At 41.7% G+C, this 5,511-nt stretch overlaps 1 long non-coding RNA gene across 1 annotated transcript; it reads left to right on the forward strand.

Moving 5' to 3' along the window:
- Positions 1–1,692: 1,692 nt before the first annotated feature.
- Positions 1,693–3,517, forward strand: LOC143159026 (uncharacterized). The gene is made up of 2 exons (XR_012995092.1): positions 1,693–2,262; positions 3,290–3,517. It is a non-coding gene; the product is annotated as an uncharacterized LOC143159026 (long non-coding RNA).
- Positions 3,518–5,511: the final 1,994 nt, after the last annotated feature.

Genomic DNA, 5,511 nt, shown 5'->3' on the forward strand with positions numbered 1-5,511 from the left:
CGTATTCTTCTGGATCAGGAGCTGTGGGCTAGAGGATACCCCAGAGCCTCTAAAAAGACACTAGATACCTATGTTTAAGCAACTAAACCCCATCTTTGATTTTTCAGATGTTTTGACCCATGAAAGTCAACAGGGCTTTTGTTTCTAAACCATTCACGTTCTTTTAAAATGCCAACCATAGCCTTTATTTCTGGTTTTGACAAGACATGGATATTAATTTACTCAAAATTGAAAACCAAATAGGGTAAAAAAAAAAATCCTGCATCTGGATTCATTCTCTTAAGACAACCCTTCTTCTTGCTTTCTCTATTTTTTAATTATTTTTTTCCACTGGTAGTGAAGCCTGGCTGCCAAATTAAAGCATAAATCTCTTGCATGGAGCTGTAAGATGAGCACTGAAGAATGCAGATACACAGAAACTGAACCTAATATAGGCAGGTGTGAAGCTCTGAGCTGCACACACCGGAACAAATACATTGCCTTCCTCACACTCATGAATCAGTTTTCAGACAACAATTCTGTTTTTTAATCAAGCGCTTCTTTTAGGGAATGTCTTGAGGTAGTGATGCACAGGTTATTCTGGGAAAGTGTTGGCATTTCAAAACAGATGGTGCAAGTTCGTCCGTGTTTTGTTTTCAGTTCTACTTTCTAGCTCGCTCATACTCAAGAGTATTTCTACACTGCTGATTGTAGAGATGTCTGTGACAGGTTTTAAAGCAGTAGCTCAGCTTCCAGGACTAGTCTAGCCGGAAGCCTTTGGACTGCCGTGACCCACTGAGAAACTGTGTCTGACATCTACACTTGGTCTAGGCGTAGACCACAAAAGTTGCAGAGGCCATACATTGGATACCTGAGCAGCCCTTGGTATAAAGTGTGTGCGCTGTTGAGCTGTGCAGCAGAGGTGTTTAAGAGTTGACCGAGTAACCAGAGAGATCAGTAAATCCATGTAAGTCCTGATCTACAGACACTAATTCTCTGGTGTGGGAAGAGAGACTGTTTTAGAAACCAGTGTCTCTAAGCATGGGTGAACATGGCATAAGAGTGCTCAGTCTGGTAGCTAGATAGTAATACAACAGATGAATGTGCTTCAAGCTCTTTGTGAAAAGGAAACTAAATAGGGTTTCTGTATTGGCTGAAGGTGATATAAATCTAAGGAGGATTGGAGCTTAAGGTCAGATTCAGACACTGTGTATCCAGATACACAGATATTGGGACACACACTGGATAATGCCCTGTATCCACTAATGGTCCTATTGAAGTAAGTATGATGCTTTGAGTGGTAAAATACTACTTCATGGAAAGGTTATACAACCTGGAAGTTAGGATCCAAGAGGCCTCATGTTCTGTATTTATAGAAGTTTCTGATTACAACTGTGCACACTTTTGTGTGTGCTATTTTAGCCTAAAGGCCATGTGAGTGTGTCATGGATCAAAGAGTGTCAGCCATGCTTCATTCTGGTGACAAAAATGATACTGTTTCATTTTTATGTCAGTCTAGACGTGACTCATATAGTCTTGTTAGAATTCTGTTTTTGTAAAGGTCTTGAGGGAGATCCTACACGTTTCTGTAGTCAGCAAGCAGGAAAAATAGAAGAGCAAAGCCACTGCACTCAGCAGAGCTTGTAAGTTGAAGTTTAGTAAAAACACACATTTACTTTTTAAATTCAGTTATGTCTGAGAATATGCTCACGAAATTAAGTGTAAACTGAAACTCTTTCACTGCAGATGAAATACTACCTGCAGAGCCAGCTCCAGCCCTGTGGAAGCCAGGAGGGAATCCGGTTGCTTCGTGTGGAGCCTGGTAGCCGGGCACCTGAGGCTTGCTTCACTCTGCTTCTAGCCTGGGACTTTGTTTTGCGCAATCTTTTTCAAAGCAGTCTTTTATCTGTGAATGCCCTCTGCCTCTGTTCAACTGTTAACAGCGTATTGTCTTGGCCTTAGAAAATGAGGGACTAAATCCGTCGTGTAGCTTTCAGCTACAAGTTTCCATCCCTTTGGAGGAGGGGGGAAGTTGTCACTGAAATCCCGAAGAGGTTGATGTCTTTGCAGAGACACCTCTGGTCTCACTCGCACTGCCAGAGGTCAGAGGAAGGTCTGCGTGGCTGTTCACTGAAGTCTTCATCTGCAGATGTCTACTGTCTGATCCTGAGGCAGCAGAGACAGCCCAAAACCACCGGACAAAAGCAGTTCCCAAGGGATGCACCCTCCCAGAACTGAGACGGTGGGTGGGTCAGCTGTGTGATTAGCGGGCAGTCGGATAGAGTAAGTGTTGTTTTAGCTTTATGAAAATGGTTTGAAGTTATGGTTACGTGGTAATTTAATTTGTGATTCTTCCATAAGTTTTCACATAGTGATAAGGGGTAATCTGTGAAACTGATGAAGGTGCTTTTGCTTTCAAAGAGCTCATTAGTGACGTACCATAATGTTCTATAGAAATGCTTTGCACTTTTTATTTCAGTAAAACAAAATCATTACGTTGGCCTGGTTTCAGAGGCAAGGAGTCACACCATTCCTATGGGAAAGGAAACTGTTTGAACCCTGGAAATAGGAGCACGTTAATGCTGACATGTGTTCTGCTCTGCTGTTCCTTTGATCAATACAGTTTCTGTATAAGCAAGTTCTTAGCGTGCACTTATCTTCTCATTTATATTCTCCTCGTGTTAAGTCTTTATAATGAGAACATTTGTACTGAATGAAAATCAGTCCTGAGAGACGGCTGGGCTGAGAAATAAAACGCACTCGTAGTGGAGCAATAATTAGTACATAGGAAAACAAAAAGTGATATGCCTGCCATTCCTGGCATAGCCAAAAGGGCACTCTGGCATTGATAAGCAAATACTTCTGCAGCAAGAAGCTGGAGTTTGCCTGCTGGGTTCTGGTCTCTGCTCCCACCGCTGTTTACGTGCTTTGTTTAGTGACTCTTGGACACAAAATGCATTAGCAGAGACTGGGACGTGGAACTGTTTCTTGCAAGGGACTATCCTCGTTGCTGGAAAATAAAGCCTCCTTTTGCTCCTGGTGATTAAGGATTAAACCGATCAAAAATGCAGAATTAGGGTAATTAAAAGGAGTTGACTAAGAAACGACACATGAGGATTTCAGCAGAAGCTTATTTGAAATAAAAGTTTTTCTTTCAGATGAGAAAGGCAGAGATGTTTTGAGGTCAGGATTGACTCTAGAGATTCTGGTGTGGGGGTTTTTTTAGCAAAATTACAATTTGAATTAAAAGTCATGGAAAGCATTGCACTTTCAGAATCCTTTTTATTTTTAATTCTTCTTTTTTCCCCAGCCATACAGAGAACTTCAGGCACTGAAACAGTCAGAAGAGAAGAAGACGAAAACATGCTGATATGCTTTAACTTCAGCCATAACTCAGACAACCAAAATGTAACAGAAAAACAAAGCCAAGAAGAAATGCCAGCAGCTACTGATAAAATCTCATTGTAGCTGCCAGTGTAAGAAAGATGTAATGAGTCCAAACGTTTGGAAGAATAAAGGATGAAATGAGGCAAAACGATAGCATTCTCTGCCTCTGGTCAGTCAAATGGTGCACACCTGTGTTTGTCACTCAGCTGTACTGTACAGGCAAACGTCCCATTTCCCAGTCACATTTTCCAATCAAATAGGTCTGGGAGGGAAGGCTGAATGAGCACATGGCTGTGAAATACCGCTCTGGCAGAGCACTGAGGTGAAGGGCTACGAGAAATATTGCAGGACAGAGGCTAAGTCAAGGCAAAGCTCAGGGAGATGATTTCTAAAGGAGCAGGAAGGAGCAAAGAAACAGAGCGTGCATTTGCAGCTCCTTTTACTAATACCTTTTATCCTTGTGTAGGTCCACTGAACTTCTGTGTCTAGACATCAAAGTGGACTAAGTAGTCAAATCCTTAAATCTGCACAGAGAGCTAGAGAAATTAATTGCAAATAGTCTTAAATTGTGAGGTATGCATGCTGCCAGCCAGCGGAGCGGAGTGGGAAACAAACCTCCCTCCTCCAGAAACAAATGGATGACTGAATCCTTGCAAATGGCTGAATGCGATGGCTGCAGCATCAAGCTGCCGGCTGCGTTACTTTATGCTTGCAAAGTATAGGAAATTGGAGTACAAATCATGGGTAAGAGGAAATGAAATGTCTATTCTTTGTATAGGTAACATCAGCAAACTCATTTAGATGAATTACCAAAAGAGATCCACTGCAAAACGAGGTGGAATCATCAAGCAAATATGATAACTAGAGAAATTAAAAGCTGCTTTACCATTATGCTCTAAAATGAGATGTATCACTGCACTGGGGTGGATACTCTTGTTTGTGTAACGATTGCTAACAAAAGGAATGTGTGGAGAACGGCTAAACCAACATCCTAAATGAATACTACTGCAAAGGTAAGGAAGACATTTCAAAAGTGAAGGTGCGAAAAGGAAAAAGCAGATTAATTTTTTAGTAAATCCAGATATTCTTAACTTCACCCTTCCCGGCAAAACTTCAAGTGCAGAACAGGTCTCAAATGTATAGCTCCATCACACTAAAACCATAAAAAAGCCTCTAATGTGTTAATCAAGGAGACTGCTTTTAGTGGTAGATGTAGCAGACATATAGAAATAGATTTATGGCTCATCAAGCTAACATTTATTGTAAATTACCTGGCATTTTTGTTACATATGTACTCTATAATTTTCCATGTAGACATAGTAATAATTTTTCAAGGAATACAGGAAAGGGACTGAAATACAGAGGACACCCACTTAATTTGTACCTTAAAAGAAGATTATAAAAAAGGAAATTAAGTTATGAGAGACTGGAAATTAACTTAATTAGTTATGTACTAGACAATTTTTGCATTTTCAGTATATGAGGGTTTATTACTTTCAGAATAACACTGATTAAACACATGTTACTGGACATCATTGGACTTAGTGAGTCACACAAAAGATATGCACGGGGAAGCCACAGATCAATTTGTTTCACTTTGTCTTGTTGCTATCCTGTAACTTCAGACTTTTGGAAGACCACTTTCATCTGTGGTAACTGCGGAGAGGTTCCTTCATAATTACTTATTAAGCTTCTGGGTTTTTTACTAGTGTAGCATTTCTGGACTATCAATGTGAATTAATAATTTATATACATTAATAGTTTACACTAGGGAGTCTGATGGAGTACAGAGGCTGGAGGCCATGGGATCACAGGGAAGAAAGATCTTCTCTAGTCAAGATCTTCTCTGTAGTCAAGATCGTGTCAGAGCAGGACCTTGGCTCCAGGGTAGGTGAGCAGCTAACCCCGGCTGGAGGGAGACTCCTCGTAGGGGCTGGCCTGGCTTTGCAGTGCGCCAAAGGTGAAGTCACAGAAAGAGAAGAGGACCTAAGACATGGGGTTGTAGGTGGTCTGTACGAGGCAGGAGAGCCAAGTCCTGGCTGAACATCCACATCGTTCCTCCCCGGAGGAGCAGGGACAAGCAGTGGTGCTGAGGAAGGCCAGCCGTGCCTGTGGCGTGCGCTCAGGCACCCGTCCCGGGCTGTG

Source organism: Aptenodytes patagonicus, chromosome 3, assembly GCF_965638725.1.
Source record: "Aptenodytes patagonicus chromosome 3, bAptPat1.pri.cur, whole genome shotgun sequence".
NCBI classification, from domain to species: Eukaryota; Metazoa; Chordata; class Aves; order Sphenisciformes; family Spheniscidae; genus Aptenodytes; species Aptenodytes patagonicus.